Source organism: Microcaecilia unicolor, chromosome 1, assembly GCF_901765095.1.
Source record: "Microcaecilia unicolor chromosome 1, aMicUni1.1, whole genome shotgun sequence".
NCBI lineage: Eukaryota > Metazoa > Chordata > Amphibia > Gymnophiona > Siphonopidae > Microcaecilia > Microcaecilia unicolor.
In genome coordinates, this window is record NC_044031.1 from 519332013 (window position 1) to 519350839 (window position 18827).

The 18827-nt window shown below is 42.4% G+C and overlaps 1 protein-coding gene across 1 annotated transcript in view; it reads left to right on the top strand.

The window, feature by feature from the left end:
• The first annotated feature begins 14224 nt into the window (after positions 1 to 14224).
• The window catches only part of HNF4G (hepatocyte nuclear factor 4 gamma), a 149397-nt gene continuing 144794 nt past the window's right edge, over positions 14225 to 18827 (top strand). The window contains exon 1 of the mRNA XM_030215667.1: positions 14225 to 14282. The gene's annotated coding sequence lies outside the window, so the exon portion shown is untranslated. The remainder of the gene's footprint in view (positions 14283 to 18827) is intronic.

Here is an 18827-nt window from a genome sequence, read left to right on the forward strand (position 1 = left end):
TGCTTGATCGGTTGTTAACAAAGCTGTAATTATTAAAGACTGGATAACTGATGCTCAATTTGATTTGTTACTTGCAAAAGATTATCCTATTATTCTAGATGTATGCCCACCCAGTTATTCAGTTCTTCATTTCCTTAGAGCTAAAAAAAGGGGAGGTGGTTTAGCTATCATCTATAAATCTTATTTGAGGTACAAATGATCTCTGAATTTCAATCTCCTAATATGGAAATTGCTACTTGTTCTATACCTTGCGATTCTATTTTTAAAACCTATCTGCTTTCTAATGTTATATTGTCTTCCTAATTGTTGGAACTTAGTTTAGACTGATCTTACCAAATTCATCTCCAATGCATGTATTAATAATGATATCATATGATTGGAGATGTTAATTTACATCTTGAAAACATTACCAACCAATACACCAAGAATTTCCTAAATTCCTTATTGGTTGGCAATTCTCGCTTTTCAACGGAATGTTCTCTCATGTTAAAGGTCATCAATTAGATATATTACCAACTAAATTTACAAACCCAACTACTTTTCCATCTCAGATTTCATTGGATCCCAATACCTTGGTCAGATCATAGTAGTCTCTTTTTTTAATTGCACTGGAAGAAAATTAATTGTCATTCCAAATCCCGAAATTTGTTACATTCCTTTAAAACGAGAGGTAAAATTGACCTATTAAAATTCTGATCCAATGAGCCCTTCGGTGCATTACTTACCTCAAATTCTTCCCTGAATTTCATTCAACAAAGTAGTGATACTTGTAAAGCAGTCCTTGATGATACTTGAACCCCTGACTGCCAAATCTTGTCCATAAAGATTATCTCATTGGTTCAATGATGGTCTTTCACAAATGAAATGTAAATGCAGAAGACAGGAGAGGATTTGGGCTAAGGAGAAATCCACTGAACAATGGATTGCTTGGAAAAACATTTTGAAAATCTACAAAAGTATGATCTCCAAAGCAAAAACCTCCTAGTATTCCAAATTCATTGGTGATACAGTAGTCAACCCAAGGAAACTTTACTCATTAGTTAATAGTTTATTGGACACTCAACTAATAACCATTCAACTGATCCCACACCTACTGCCGTCCACTAGGCTACTTATTTTAAACAGAAAATAGATACAATAAGACTACAACTTAACAATGCCCCTTCATCTATAGACTATTTCCTCTGTTTACATGATCCTTCATTGCCTCATTCTCAAGCAGATAGAATCTGGTCTGTTTTTCATCCAATCACTACTGATCAGGTCAATCGCACATTACGCAATATGTAAATTCACATTGTCTGCTTGATATGTGCCCTACTTATCTCCTCGTCAGCTCCTAATTTATTCTTACATCATTTGCATTCAATCTTACTTTGATGCTGTCTAAAGGTTTCTTTCCCTCTGACAATGGCAATATTATTTGACTGCTATACCTATAGACCAGTAGCCTCATTTCATCTTCTTGTTAAAGTAATTGAAGGACTTGTCATGCACCAACTTATGGGGTATCTCCAGTTTCATGCCATTTTGCATAGTTCACAATCTGGTTTAGGCCCTCTTACAATATAGAAATTGTGATTGCCATCCTCTTAGTTAAGTTTGAGAATTATGTTTTGGAAACAAAATATTGATACTTCAATTTGATCTATCCAGTGCCTTTGATACTGTTGATCATAATATTCTTTTTAATATTCTTGACTATTACAAAATCAGTGGAGTTGTCCTGAAATGGATTTCTGTCTTCTTTAGATCTAGGTTGTATCAAGTCAAACAATCAGGTGTACTTTCTTCCACTTGGTCTCCTGGCTGTAGGGTCCCTCAGGGTTCCCCTCTTTCCCCCCATCCTGTTTATACATTATAATGATACCTCTTGGTCACTTTTAGAAAAACATGGTCTTTTGACATACATATATGCTAATGATGTCACCACTTATATCCCATTTTCTAAGGAATTACTTGACATGATTAGTCTAGGGATAAAACTTATGGAATCATAGGCTTCTAATTTCAAACTAAAACTTAATACAGATAAAACTAAGTTTCTAATTATAACTAACCCTCACCATCCTATGAATCTTAGTAACTTTACTATTAAGAACAAAACGAAAGTCTTGGGACTCACAATGGATCGTTTCCTCACCCTTGACAACCAAGGCTCTAAGTTGACCGCGAGTGTCTTTCACTGATTTTGGAAGCTAAAGAAATTGAGGCCATTTTTCTCTAAATCTGTCTTTCATACTTTGGTTCAATCCCGTATCCTCACCAAATTTGACTATTGCAATTTCACCTATGCTGGACTTAAAGGTGGTCTTCTCAAAAAAATTACAAATGGCTCAAAATACTGCTGCTCGTCTTATATGTAGATCTCCTTGCTTTGCCAATGCCACTCCTCTTTTATATGAGCTACATTGGTTACCAATAAGTGATAGAATATCGTTCAAATTATATGTTTTTATTCACCAAATCCTGTTTGATCAAGATCAATCATCTAATATAATAAAACGCACCGTGAACGTTCTGAAGACAACGTTCTGAAGTCACTCAAACACTTCCTGAAGGGTTCGTGGATTAATGGTGTGAAGCCACCCAGCCGTCTCTGCCCCGCCCTCGCGTCAAACGTCATGACGTCGAGGGCGGGAAAAAAAAACGGATTGCGAGGGCGGAAAAAAAACAAACAAACTGATCGCACCCACGCACTGTGCGTTTTAGTATATTAGATTTACCTCCGTGGTGGCGGTTCCGGCAGCAGCGTCAGGGAAGGAGGCGGCGCTCCCGACGTCTCTAGCCTTCCCTTCGCTGTGTTCCGCCTTCTTCTGACGTCAAGGATGACGTCAGAAGAAGGCGGAACAAAGCGAAGGGAAGGCTAGACGTCGGGAGCGCTGCCTCCTTCCCTGACGCTGCGCTGCCGGAACCGCCACCACGGAGGTAAATTTAAAAAAAAACAAAAGAAAAGGGATGTTGGGCGGAGAGAAGGTGGGCAGTAAAGTTGAACAATGGGAGCAGGAGGGCAGGGGAGAAATGACAGCATGGATGCGAAGGGGGGGGGGGAGAAGAGGGCGGGCCAGGCTGGGACATGGGAGAGAGAGGAGCATGGATGCGAGGGGGGGTCATGGAAGGAAGAGAGGGAATTGCTGGAAAAGGAAGAATGGAGGGGGCAGGGGACAGAGGAGCATGGATGGGCATGGATTGGGAGGGCAGGCCTTAGGGAGAGAGGGAAATTGCTGTAAAGGGAGGAATGGAGGGGGCAGGGGACAGAGGAGCATGGATGGGCATGGATTGGGAGGGCAGGGCTCAGGGAGAGAGGGGAATTGCTGGAAAGGGATGAATGGAGGGGGCAGGGGACAGAGGAGCATGGATGGGCATGGATTGGGAGGGCAGGGCTCAGGGAGAGAGGGAATTGCTGGATAGGGATGAATGGAGGGGACAGATGGGCATGGATGGATATGGATTGCAGGGCAGGGCTCAGGGAGAGAGGGGAATTGCTGAATAGGGATGAATGGAGGGGGCAGGTGACAGAGGAGCATGGATGGGGATGGATTGAGAGAGCAGGGCTCAGGGGAGAGGGGAATTGCTGGATAGGGATGAATGGAGGGGACAGATGGGCATGGATGGATATGGATTGCAGGCAGGGCTCAGGGAGAGAGGGGAATTGCTGGATAGGGATGAATGGAGGGGGCAGGTGACAGAGGAGCATGGATGGGCATGGATTGGGAGGGCAGGGCTCAGGGAGAGAGGGGAATTGCTGGAAAAGGATGAATGGAGGGGGCAGGGGACAGATGGGCATGGATTGGGAGGGCAGGGCTCACACTCTCTCTCTCATATACAATGTCTTTCTGACTCTCACTCTCACACACTCTGTCTCACACTGTATCACATTCACTCTCTATGTGCCACACAGTCACTCACACACTCGCTTGGTCTCATACACTCACTCTCACAGAGAATCTGTGTCTCACACACACTCTCTCGCACACACACACACTCTCTCTCACACTGTGTCTCACATACACACTTGCACACACTCTCATTCTCACACACACACTCTCTCACAAACACACTCACACCCAGACTCACTCTCTCTCTCTCTCACACACACTCACACTTTCACTCTGTCTCTCACACAGTCACTCTCACATACACTCTCCCAAACATACACACTCCAAGGAAAACCTTGCTAGCGCCCATTTCATTTTTGTCAGAAACGGGCCTTTTTTACTAGTATATGAATAATCTTATTGAATTATCCCCTTGTAATGCTTTTTCATCATAGAGAATATCTTGTCTTACCACTAGGTCAATGGCTGGTGGTAAGGTCTCAGACCCAAAATGGACACGCGTTAATTTTCATTTTGCCACATGTCCATTTTTGGCAAAAATGTTAAAAAGACATTTTTTTTGCAGGACTGCTGAAAAATGATTCTGCATGCACCCAAAACATGCGCGTACACTACTGCAGGCTATTTTTCAGCGCACCTTAGTAAAAGGACCCCTAAATGATTCTAAAGGTATTTGTAATGTTATAAAGTAGAGAAATTGTGCGTGTAGACCCATCAGACATGTGCCATGACTACAGAACGCCATGTTACCCAGTTCCAGGCTGGAGACTTTTTAGCCAGTCCTGGTTTGGAGCTTAAATCCCAAATCAGTGTGGGATTTGTAGTACCTAATCCTACCCATTGAAATCAGTGTTGCGGGTCCCATAATGCACCAGGATGGGATGGTCAGAAATCCAGGACTTTCCCAAAATCTCCAGCATAGAACTGGGTAACTTAGCATCTTTGTGACTATTGAAGCCCTGTTTGTATGTAGAACACTGTAAATTTAAATTGTTCATTTTGGGGTAATAAGAGTTTAAAAATGCAGATGTGTACATAAAACAGAGAAGGGCATTGCCCTGACTTGATTTATATTGTTAAAAAAAAGAAAACAAGGATTTTATAGGTTATTTTATATATTAGAGAAATGGAATGTTCAGAAGTATTTGTGTGTATGAAAACAGAGCTCTGATTTGCTGCACAGCTCACTCATGGGCATAGCTAGACTTCGATTGGCTGCACAGCCCTCAGAAGTGTGTATAAAAGGAGAGTGCTAATTGGCTGCACAGCTCTCAGAAGGAACCTGTTTCAAGGGAAGTTTAGTGCCGCGTGGGACTGGAAAGAAGAAGGATTGTGTGATTACTGTTTGTGTGTTTGGTCTGAGGAAATTTGTATAAAAGTAAGTTTTAAAACTTATAGGGAGAAAAGAACTGAGGGGTCCTTGTACAAAGGCACACTGAAAATGGCCTGTGGTAGTGTAGATGCGTGTTTTGGGAGCGCACAGAATCATTTTTCAGCGCACCTGTACAAAATGCCTTTTTAAAACTTTTGCCAAAAATGGACGTGCGGCAAAATGAAAATTGTTGCACGTCCATTTTGGGTCTGAGACCTTATCACCAGTCATCTTTAAGGATGAGAGTAAAACCTTAGATAAATTTTGAATATTTGATAGAGGTTGCTTATAATTACCTCTGAATGAAATGTGAGATAATAATTCTGTGATTTCAGAGAAGTTAAACAAAGTCTGGGAATTTTGCATTGTGAGGGAAAGGCTGGACTGGAAGTTGCAGTAGTGAAGTCTGCACATAAAAATTTGAATGTAGTTCAGGATTTTGATACAGGGAGCAGGAATTTATTCACCTAGAAATTTGATCTAGTTCTTTAGAAATTCTTGGAAGAAAGTTATATGCTTCTTGTAAAGAACTGCAGGCATTGGAAGAAATCTGGTGTAAATTAAAAAGGGACAGTTAAAGAAATCTTCACTTGTGAAAGTTACAAACTGGAGTAAAGACATTTGTGAACCAGAGAGTGACTGATTCTGACTCAATCTTAAGTAAGGATTGGTGTGAATAAAGTATTGGTTTCTGGAAATACTTTTGACTATTTATTTTCCTATTATCTTATATTAAGTAGTAGTAATATCTAGTTTGTAAGCTCTTTGAGCAAGCGCTGCGTATGCCTTATAGCACTATAGAAATGTTAAATAGTAGTAGTAGTAGTAGTCTTGAATTTGTGGAACTTACTGGTCAAGCAATCATGAGGATTGCACATGTAGAATGTGATAGGTGTATGTGGAGAAGAAATTCTCTGACGAGAACAGAAGATGGATAGATTAGATTAGGGACCATAAGTAAAGAATAGAACAGGAAACAGTTAAGGAAGCAATATAATTATTTGTATTTTGGAAAGTTAGGTTTTCCACTGTGCAGGAATCCAGATTTCTGACAAGAACAGGAAGTTAATGTGCACACATATAAATAAGAAGATATTTTTTCTCTTTAATTTTCTGTAAAGCTAGTCCCAGGTATAGAAGATCATCCCCTGATGAAGAAAAGAACAGAAGAAGAAGAAGGGCCAGCCTCAATGCTACAGAGAAAATAAGACATTGGAAATCAGATAAGTGCGCTTCAGCAGTGCATACATAAACAGCACATTTCAAGATTGGACAGAATATACTTTTAACAAGGTGATTTATTTGAACCAAAGACACTGAGTTCAAGCAAAGTTATAGTTCCATGGAAGGAACTCTTTAAAGAAGCAGCCCCAGGAGGACACCATCATGATGGCAAGCTACAAACAGAAATATCAGGGGTTGAAGGGTTATCCCAAAAAATACAGCTTCAATTGTAGTTTCCTTAGAAATTGAAAAAAAAATGCTATATGAAGCCTAAATGGATTGTATCGCATGGCCGGAACAAAATCCAGGCCCAATGACAGAGCTTATATTTGTTCAGACGTTAACTGATCAGATGTTAAATTTATTATTGACATGTCCTTGTACGTGCACCCGATTTCACACCTTGTGGTTCCTGTTCCTTTGATTTTGGATCATCCTTTGCCCTTTTCTTGCTGTTGCTGGTGATAGGTATGGCTGATTGGGATACCCTGAATCCCTTTCTTTTTTAGTTACATTTGTACCCCACGCTTTCCCACTCATGGCAGGCTCAATGTGACAGGCAACTGAGAGTTAAGTGACTTGCCCAGAGTCACAAGGAGCTACCTGTGCCAGGAATTGAACTCAGTTCCTCAGGACCAAAGTCCACCATCCTAACCACTAGGCCACTCCACTAATGCCATCTGATTTCCTGATGAGCCTTCAAATGCAACCCTTTTCTTTTTACCAATATGTGGTTTCTCCTTAGCCCAAAGGTAAACCCAATCTAATTGGTAATCCTTTATCATCGTGTTTGAACTTATTTATTTTTGTTTGATGAATGATATCTTTAAACTTCTGAAGTTCTTGTCGCATCTCATTCATCTGTTTAGTGAAGTCATCTGTGTTGAATCGCTTCTGCAAATCAGCCTCTATTTCCACACTTTTAATTCACCCTCAATAGATGGGGTGGTCTCCATTAATAAGACCATCACATCTCAACTACATCTATTGAGAATTGCAGTCCACTTATCCATAAATTGTTTATCCATGGCAAAGATCTTGGGTTCTTTTATTATTTGTAGTCCTGGAAGAATCATTGATTCTTTTTCTCGATAGTTTTAAAACTTGAATTTTCTGCCACAGCATTAACAGACAGACTCTAGAAGGCACAGCAGAGCCAAGTTCAGCCTTCATTCCCAACTCCTCTCCCCAACTCCCACCCACCCCTAGCTCATCTCTTCATTTACAGTCAATTATTCTAATTAGGACAAGAGGGGAGTTTTTATTAGAGTTTTAATTACATTTAATTGGTTTCTAAAAGCAAACACAAAATTACACATTATACCATATAATCTTAAGGCTCTTATATTTAATGATATCCTTGGTATCTCAAGAAGTTTTAATTAAACAACTCCATAATACTTGGAGACAGCAGTCCAGAGGCAAGAGGGGTGCTATCCAGTCTTTTGAACTGTGTGTCCCATGTACAATTATCTTCCAGTTGGTGAGAGGTTATATGTGTGTGCTCAATGCAAAGAGCTCCTATCTCTCGGAGAATGAGTCTGTTCTCTTGAGGCTAGAATAGCAGATTTGGAGGAGCTGAGGGAGACAGAGAGGTACATAGTGAAAGCCTACATGGATGTTGTAGAGAAGTCCCACCTCCAGTCTGGCAGCCCCTGTGCTACCTTGGGGGAGGGAGGTCTCTTAAAAGCACAGCATCACTTTGGTGAATGTGGAAGTAATCCTGTAGGCAGGACCAATACAACAGGGGATTCAATATCCTTTCACACTCAGGATATGTCTCCAGGAACTTCTGCCCAGGAGGAAAAGGTTAGGATGGCTGTTGTAGTTGGCAATTCGATTACTAGGCATGTAGATCGCTGGGTGGCTGGTGGACATGATGATTGCCTGGTCACTTGCCTGCCTAGTGTGAAGGTGGAGCACCTCAGGCATCACCACATAAGGAGAAGCCAGATGTCTTGGTACATGTGGATACTAATGACATAGGAAAATGTGGAAGGGAGGTTCTGGAAGCCAAATTTAGGCTCTTAGGTAGAAAGCTGAAATCCAGAGTAGTATTTTCAGACGTGCTCCCTGTTCCACGCATAGGGCAGAGCTCTGGAGTCTCAATGCGTGGATGAGGCAATGGTGCAGGAAGGAGGATTCCAGATTTGTAAGGAACTGGTCAACATTCTGGGGAAGGGGGAGCCTATTCTAGAATTATGGGCTCCACCTTAACCAGGGTGGGACCAGGCTGCTGGCATTGACATTTAAAAAGGAGATAGAGATAGAGCAGCTTTTTAAACTAGAAACTGGGAGAAGGCCAGCAGTTGTTCAAAAGCGCATGGTTTGGAAAAAGATATCTTTCAAAGGTATCACCAAAACAGGGAAGATAGAGTATCCAATAGTGAGGTGAGGTTGCAAGAGAGACCATAGTAGACCAGGGGGCTCATTTTCAAAAGAGAAAATGTTCAAAACATGGCATAAATCTGCATTTAGATTTTTTTCTCACAAATATCTCCATATTAGTATTTTCAAAACCAATTTTTAGATGTTTTTCTATGAAGTCCATCAGAAGTGCATTCAAATCACAAGGGGTGTGTCAGGGGCATGTTAAGGGCGAGGTCTGGGCATTACTAACATTTGGAGGGGCATAATCGAACGTCGCCGGCGAAATAGATCGCCAGCGATCTATTTTGGCAGCGGTGCAATAGCTGGCCGCAACCGTATTTTCGAAAAAGATGGCTGGCCATCTTTTTTTTTGATAATACAGTTTAGCCCGGCCAAATGCCAGAGTTCCCGGGGTTGAGATAGCCGGTTTTGTTTTTCAGCGATAATGGAAAAAACTGCTGGTTATCTCAAACCCGGCGAAATGCAAGGCATTTGGTCATGGGAGGAGCCAGCATTCGTAGTGCACTGGCCCCCCTGACATGCCAGGACACGAACTGGGCACCCTAGGGTCAGTGCGGTGGACTTCAGAAAAAGCTCCCACATGCATAGCTCCCTTACTTTGGGTGCTGAGCCCCCCAACCTACCCCCCCAAAACCCACTACCCACAAATGTACAACACTACCATAGCTCTTAGGGGTGAAGGGGGCAACTACATGTGGGTACAGTGGGTTTTGGAGGGCTCCCATTTACCAGCACAAGTGTTACAGGTGGGGGGATGGGCCTGGGTCCGCCTGCCTTAAGTGCACTGCGGTACCCACTAAAAGTGCTCCAGGGACCTGCATACACACAGGCCTCTAGGACTTGTTGCTACTGTATAACCTTGGCACACCTGTTGACATCTGAAGACTATTCTCTTTGAAAAAGTCCTTTATTTGAATAAGCACGTTTACTCACAGTTAACTGCAGATCAGAAGTTGTGCCCCACTGGCAAAGAGTCCGCCCTGGTACTAAGATTAGCAGTAGGTCAGAGCTGGAAGAATGGTGTACAATGCTCTCTTTTCAGCAACGTGGGTAACACATGAAAGGGATCTAAAACAGGCTTACAAAATGGCCATCCCTCATGGACTACGGAAAAAAACTGGACACATTCTGACCCAGTTAGCAGGGAGGAAAGCACCACGGACGTAGAGCCCACTACCCTACACCCACCACAAGCATGCTGATGTGACTCTGCAGTGCACCTAACAGAAAAGGTGTCACACTCACCCGAGAGCCACATCTCAACCAAGGAAAGGCTGTCAGAGGATAGAACACATTATGCTGTCATGGAGGTGGGTACAGCATTGAGGATGGCATACAGGCTGGCAAAAAAGGTTTTAGTTTTATTGTTTTTAGTGTGGGAGGGGGTTGGTGATCACTGGGGGAGTAAGGGGAGGTCATCCCCAATTCCGTCCGGTGGTCATCTGGTCAGTTGGGGCACCTTTTTTGAGGCTTGGTCATGAAAATAAAGGACCAAGTAAACCCGGCGAAATACTGCTGAACGCTGCTTTTTTTTTTCCATTATCCATGAAATCCAGCCATCTGGTAGCCAACACCCATGCCCGCCCATGTCTGCCTTCGCTACGCCGCCGGACATGCCCCTTGAACTTTCGCCAGCGAGGGGTGACAGGAAGCAGCGATGCTGTCAAAAAAGCCGCTTTTGATTATACCAATTTGGCCGCTTTTTTGAGAGATCGCCGGTCATCTCCCGATTTATGGCCGGCGATCACTTTCAAAAATAAACTTGTTGGACATTTTTTCTGGACATAAGGAACAAAAGAAAAGCATCCAAGGCTATAAGTTGGAAAGAATGCTCAGCTGCACAGTGGCATAAAATGAGATGTTAATGCCCTTATACAAGTCATTGGTGAAGACCCACTTGGAGAACTGTGTTCAGTTTTCTAGGCCATATCTAGCTAAATACATAAAAAGATATAAAACAGTCCAGAGAAAAGTGACAAAAACGATAAGAGGTTTGCGACAAAAGATGTATGAGAAGAGGCTTGAGGACCTGAATATATATATCATAAAGGACAGAAAGGATAGGGGAGATATGATACATTTATTTAAATACTTGAATGGTATCATTATACATACAACCTTTTCCAGAGATGGAGAAGTGGTGGAACTAAAGGACATGAATTGATATTACAGGTGGTAAGCTAGGAGTAACATCAGGAGTACTGTTTCACAGAGAGGGCACTGGATGGCTGGGTGTGTGGATGGCCAGGGGAGGTAGTGGAGTCAAAAACAGTGACAAAATTCAAAAATATATGGGATAAACACAAAGGATCCTTAAATGTGAAAAGTATAAAATCAAAATTAAACTTGTCAGTCTTAGATGGCAATTCCGGTAGCAGGAAAGTTAAGACCAGTAACTGGGCATATTTCTACAGTTTGTTCCCCAAATATGGCAAAACAGGGCAGACTTTTATGGAAAGATGGATTTGGATAGGCTGAAGTGGCCTTTGATGGCAACTCTATGATTAGAAAGTAGGACCAGTGTTGGGTAGATTTATATGGTCGATGACCCAGAATATGCAGGGAAAAAGTCAAGAACAAGTGTAGCTCATTCATACTATATGCTATGAGTACATCTCAGAGGGGGAGGGGAGACAACTTAAGATTGATAGCAAATAAATATTGTCAGTTTGCAACATTGTGGATTGCCCGTTTAATCAAATATTGGCAATGAGTGTGACTATGCTGCAACCAAAATTATAATAATAATAAAACAAACAAATCTTCATGATTGTTTGTCTGTTTGTTTGTAAATTTGTATCCCACATTTTTCCCACCTATTTGCAGGCTCAGTGTGGCTTACATAGAACCGTAAGGCGTTCGCCAAGTCCGGTAAAGGAACAAATACAATGTAATGTTGAGGTCGAATAAGGTAGACAAATGCAGTGTGATGTTAAGGTCAGATAGGTAGGTATGTTTCAGGCACATTAGGGGTCGGAGATAGGGGAGGTTATATAATGTCCAGAACGATCTTTGTTTTTGCTGTGTTGATGATTTTTGTATTTATTTATTTATTTGTTGCATTTGTATCCCACATTTTCCCACCTATTTGCAGGCTCAATGTGGCTTACAATATTCCGCTCTGGCATCGCCAAAGCAGCGTAAAGTTACAATTAATAATTACATAAGAACATGAGTAATAATTACATAAGAACCACGAGTAACATATTGGGATAAAGCATTAGGTTGTTTGACTACCCTACTTATGGTGCCAGCATTTGAACACGATGGAGTGTAACCTGTACAGAGTGGTAGGAGCAGCTCTGCTGCCTTTTTGGGTAGACTAGATGGACCATGCGAGTTTTTATCTGCCATCATATACTATGTTACTATGTAATTATAAAATAGCACCCAAGTAGGTGCCTAATAGCTTCCTTAACTAGGGGGTCCGTTTACCAAGCTGTAGTAAAAAGGGCCATGCGGTAGTGGCGGAGGCTGTCTTTGCCACATACCAGGGCTCTTTTTTACCATAGCGGGTAAAAAGCTACTAAAAGAGACATGGCCATGTGGTAAGCTTATTCTTAGCGTGTGGTCATGTGCGGGGTAGCACTTACTGCCACCCTTTGAGGTGGTGGTAAGGGCTCCTGCAGTAACCCAGCGGTAACTAGCCAAGATGAGGAGCTAGAAATTATGGAATTATTTTCCATAGCGCCGAAAATGCTGCATGCTCGAAGAGGAACTACTGCCGGTGGCTGCATTGGGTCCAGCTGTAGTTCCAGGTTTCTGCACGGCAACCCTTTAGTAAAAAGGACCCCTGGGTGCCTATGTTTGTATCTAGTTTTAGCGCATGCTAATTTTTAGTGCATGCTAAAATGTTAGCGTGCCTACAGCATGGCTTAGTAAACAAGGCCCTGAGGGGTCCTTTTACCAAGCTGCAGGACAAAGGGCCCTGCGCTAGCGGCGGGGGATGTTTTTCCGCACACACCAGAGCCCTTTTTACCGCAGTGGGTAAAAAAGCCCTCAGCACACATGGCCATGAGGAAAGAGAACTTTTACTATATGGCCATGCGGCAGGGAGCCCTTACCGCCACCCATTGATGGTGGCGATAAGGACTCCCGTGCTAACCCATCAGTAACCGGACACGCATGGCGATGCACGATTACTGCCAGGTTATCGCCGCACAAACCATTTCCGGGGGGTTTTCTTTTTCCCCTGGAAATGGCGCACACCTCGGGGTGGGACTACCGCCGGCGGCCAGTCCTGGAAGAGCGAGCGGTAAGCCCGCATTGGGCTTACCACCACTCTGTAAAAGGTCCTTAGTGTTTAGTGCACAATAATTTTTAACATGCGCTAAAAATGCTAGCATGTCTTTAAAAAAAAAAGCCAAACCCTTAGTGCATAAGTGCTCGGCATGCCCATGACCTGCCTATGTCCCTTCCACATCCATGCCCCCTTGCAGTTGCAGACTATGGATTTTGCATGCACATTTTGTAAAATCCCGATTAAGGCGTAACTGCTAATTACTCCTAATTAGTGCCAATTAACACCAGTCATAGCCAATAGTTAGCTGTTAAAGCCAATTAGCATCTAATTATTAAATTAAGCTACCCACCTAACACTATTTTATAACTTGCACATGCAATTTGCATGCTAAGTGCATAATTGTGCACCCAAGTTTATAGAATTAGGGAGTTAGAGTGCACCTATTCGGTGTCTTCTACCAAAGAAAATATGTGCCTATAATTTAGGCACGAACACTTATGCCATCCATAGAGTTGGTATAAATGCTCACTTCTAAATTCTGAAACATGTGCATGATCTAATTTATGCGTGTAACTGTGCACCCAAACACTGCTCATGTGTCTGCCCATCTTCCAAACTATACACTGTACACGTAAGCACATCTCTTATAAACAACACTTAGGAACTATTTTTGCATTTGCACACGGATGCACATCTGCCTGTATATGCCATTATTTAATCATTTACCTGTGAACTTGGCAATAAATACTAGCATCATCTTTATAGAATTGCCTTCATATTCTCTAAACTGGTCAATTAAAAATATTTATTGTTCTTTGCTGTTGTCCTTGTGCTCATTGCAGATGGCTTAGAGCAGGAGAGGAGAGCAAGTCAGTTTCTGGTCTCCCTCCTACTGTACGCAGTTTGTTGTCAGCAGGAAGGTAAAGCTCTGGAACAGAGGACATGGCAGCTTTCAGGTTTTCATGTGGTTAGTTAGTTACTGTTTAACATCTCCACCCACATTTCAGTTTGTTTAGTAAATCGATCTATGGTAGGCTGCCCTGTCGCCATTGAGAAAAGCTGATATTCTTAAAGCATATGGTAACATTTCCCCCTAGTTTAGTGAAAAAATAAAATAAAAGGAGAACTCCCCATCCTAGACATGAAACACCCTGAGAATTCATACAGAAGAATGCTAATTTGCTGATTGGAAGACGGTGAAAATTCTGAAAAGGTACGTTTCCGATGTGCTCTCCTACCCTGTTCTGGTGTCTTAAATGTGCACTAGGTGCTGACAGCTTAACTTTTCATGCACTGGCTTCAAGAGAAGTGTCAGTTTACTGTGTGTTTTGCTTAGTTGCTTTTAAAACAATGAATCTGCACAAACGGTATGTGTGTGTGTGTGCGTGTGAGAGAGAGAACACCATGGCTTCTTTAAGGGTATCATGTGACTTTCTTGTCAGCGAACTGTAGGTGTGTGCAGGTGAAAACAAGCTTAGCCTCATGGAAGCAGTAAGATTATGGCATGTATCTTTTTTGCTATCTTTCAATCGTATGCATTATTTTATTGAGACATATGTCCCCAACTTCTATATATGGCGCCTTAACGTTTTGCATGCTACATTGCATACACAACTTAATTGATTAACAAGCCAATCAGTGCCAATAATTGGTACTTAACCAATTAGCAGCACTAATTGGCTTTAATTAGAATTTACATGCACAACTTTCTAGGCGTATACTATAACGTGGTGCACATAAATTCTAATGTGTGCAGTCAAAAAGGGGGCATGGCCATGGGTGTGGAACGGGTGGCTTAGGGGCATCTCAAAATGCTCTGCGCACTATGATGAAAGACACCCGATCTGTGCCTAACTTAGGCGCAGGCATTTAGGTGTAGTTTATAGAATCACGCTAACCACATGGTTTTTCAGTACCAATTTTTAAGGCACCATTTATAGAATTTGACCAATTGTCAATATGGTAGAAACAGGTTTTAAATGATTTTTTAATTCGAACATTTTTCCACCCACAAAGAAAACAAGGGTGAATGTAACCAGAATAAAAAAAAAAAAAAAAAAAAATATATATATATATATATATATATATTTTTATATACCTGGCCCTGGGAGCTCTGAGGGGGGAAGGGGGCTCTGAGGGTTTGTCTGCAGCTTGTGGTGGTTCGCTGCGGGACCGTGCTTCCGAAGTGAACTGCAGGGTTCTGGGCCACCGCCGAGTTGAAGGGAGCAGGGCATGGCTGGCAGGAAAAGTCCCCGACTTGTAGAGGCCTGCTGAGTGTCAGGAATCGATCAGCACTCAGGCGCAGGCATGGGGACAGCGCTGGAGAAGCGCACTGACATCATCAATGATGTCACCCACGCATGCCAGAGGTATACCGGACCGTGCTTCCGAAGTGAACTGCAGGGTTCTGGGCCACCGCCGAGTTGAAGGGAGCAGGGCATGGCTGGCAGGAAAAGTCCCCCGACTTGTAGAGGCCTGCTGAGTGTCAGGAATCGATCAGCACTCAGGCGCAGGTATGGGGACAGCGCTGGAGAAGCGCACTGACATCATCAATGATGTCACCCACGCATGCCAGAGGTATACCGGAGCTTCGGGAATGCTGCACCACCAATGATTTAGTTAAAAATATAATGGAGGTTGCTTGTTGTGACCCAGAAAGGGTTTGATTATTGTGGCTGCATTTATTTGTTTATGTGGGACCGCGCATGCGTGAAACCACACACATGTGGTGCATTTTTAATTAAAGTAAGCTCAGTAGTTGCTGGGAAAGGGAGAAGGGACACAATTTTCATCGCTTTTGCTGATGTAGCAAAGAATAATGTTAGCTTGGTTGCAATAAAGTATATATATATTATGATGCTAGAAACTCATGTTGATGCTATGTATTTTTATCATTATTATTATAGTGGACATTTTACATTTTCAAAATGTCACATGCAATAGAGAAAATGTATTTGCAATAGAAAGACACTGTGGCTTTAGTTCTGTAATATTCCTGTATTGTGTGCCTGTCCAAATATCTGTAAATATTTGGTACTTTAATCCTGTTAGATAAAAGAAAGGTCAACTTTAGGGGGAGATTGTGATTTTATGGTGGTGGGTAGTTGGGAGCTTTGGTATTCAAACTGTCAAGTAGAGATTTATTACTTCATAAGTTTTTGAATACTTTCAAATTTTACACTGTATATGTAGGCTATAATGTGGAATATGCCACCAAGGCATATTAGGTTACTAAACCTTAGAAAATGTAGATAATCTATAATGTAGATAAAAAATGGAAACAAAAGCATTTGTGGTAAAATACATAGTATAATGATTACCAGATCTACCAAAATGAAGAAAATACCAGTCTTTAGGATAAAACATTTAATCGTTGTGCATTCTAAATCCAATGGCATGTAGAAATATAGAAGCATTACGTGATATTGTATGTGTACCATTTAGAGCCAATAAATATGAAAAAATTATATTAAAAAATCTAATTTGAAAGTAACTCAGTGTTATTTTTAAGGAGATTATTTCAGAAGTGTTATTCATCATTTAGACTTGATAAACTAGCATTTAGATTTTTATGTTGCATAAACATCTAAGGGGAGTACGTATCAAGGTGGGTTACTGTTAAGATTTGTTGTCCAAAATGGAACCAGTGGTAAAATAATACGAGTCCTAGGGGGCCCTTTTACTAAGCCATGTAGGTGTGTCAATTTTGAACTATCGCCCAGCTACCGCAAGGCCCGGGCGGTAATCTCATTTTTTACGTGTGTCCACTAGGCGCGCCGGAAAATTTCCGCCACACAGCACTAACCAGTTGGTAATTGACATTTAGACCATTACTGCCTGGTTAACCTGTGACACTTTATCACTAGGTAAGTGGGTGGTGGTAAGGTCTTGGGCCCAAAAGGGACATGCACCAATTTTTATTTTGTCACACGTCCAGTTTCGCACCCCGCAAAAAAGGCCTTTTTTGCAGGAGTGCTGAAAAATGGACCTGCACGCTTTCAATACACGCGTCTACACCAGCACAGGCCATTTTTTTGGCACACCTTAGTAAAAGGACCCCCTAGTTACTGATAACTGGGATAACAGTAAAAAAAAAAAGCCTTAAGAATAGAGTTTAATTTTGGCAACTGTAGGTTTGAAGAATCGTTCATCTTTCTTCAAGGTAAGCTAGAAAAGGGAGTTTAAAGCTTTCCTTTCCCTTCTCTTTGCCACACAGTTCTCTCCTGCAATAGCAATTCCAAAAATGTCCTTTCCCAACAGAAAATTGGGGTCACAACTGCACACAGTTGTGTCCGCAGCCTACCACCCATTTGCCAGGTTTTTATGGTTCTGGTCACCTGGTAGTCACCCATCGGGCTGGTTGTTAAATGATAGCAAATGGAAATTCAAAATCACAGTTTAAGCTGACACTCACTTTGCTATGACCTCTATTGGTTCCTCAGGACAGAGTTCCTAATCCTCCACAACTTCCATGGTTTGCTCCAGCAGCTGAGGGGAAGTATTTCCAGGCTGCTGCTCTGATACTTTTCTGAAGGCTTTTTCCCAATGTGCATTTAGCTGCCCCTCCTTTTTCCCTCCTCTCTGGTTCTAGCACATATTGCTTAGTCACCCAGGGAAACAACCTCATCTGAACTCCTTCCCCTGCCAGAAGACTGGTGGGTATGCTTTGGGGAAACCTGGAATGCTGCATATGAATCCTTTCCCTGGGACAGGCCAGATCTGATCTACCTTGGGTACTAGTCTGTGTTTGGGACAAACTAGTGCACCTATTGCTGGGAATAGGTTCTGCACTCCAAGAACTGGTTATTACAGCGTCCACATTCAGAATTTACCACAGGATGCCTCGGCATGCACCATTTTAAGTCCTTTTAAGCTGTGGTAAGCAAGAGGAGGAGGTTCTAGCAAGCCATAGAAAATGGTTGACTGAACCTCCTGCTATCCTCTCTGGCTCTAAATAATGTGGTCATATTATACCAGAAAAAAATTATGTACCTCATGACTTCAACTTACTGTGGTGGACAGCTAGCATGTATCACCCCAGATCCAGGGAGAAGTTATAAAACTGTAGAGGAAATCCCCCCCATCTTAAGAAATAGGCAGTGCTAGAAAGCCAAGTTTCCTTTAAAACTATAGAACTGCTGAGGAAAGATGGCATCCAAAGGAACTACAGTTCCCGTGAGGCTGTAGGGGGTGGAGCTGGGACTCAGCAAGGTGCACTGAAAAGCTGCTGGTGTCCTGACTGAGGGAGAGAGAGTCTGAGAAGCCAGTTAGGGAAAGGGTGTGTCCCATAGCCTGCAGAAATAAGCATTGGACAGGCTTTTCTCTAGCCTTGAGAATTGGGAGTAGGAAACCTGAGATGCTGGAAGCTGCACACTGACCATGGAAGAACCAATGGTGGACTTTCTAAATTATAAGCTGTTCTATTCTGGTTGTGCCAGTTCCATGGTAAAAATGTGGAATTGGGTGGTTTTCCATGACATGCGGTGGGAGGATTTTTGAAGGTTGTGGGTCATGGATAATTGGGTGGTTTTTCACCGCTGCGGCAGTGGGTTGGGCAGTTTTCCCAGCTCTGCCAGGTTGCCTTGTTGTAAGAAGGTGGCTTAGCCAACTGTACCAGAACTAACCTGGAGAAGGCGTTCCATGACTGAGCATACAGACAGCTGCTATATGAGCCTAAGGAGTTTGGGAGTTGGGCAAATCAGCAGAGGATGATGAATTTCCAGGGGGAGGGGTGGCTCATCCTTGAAAATTGCATCTG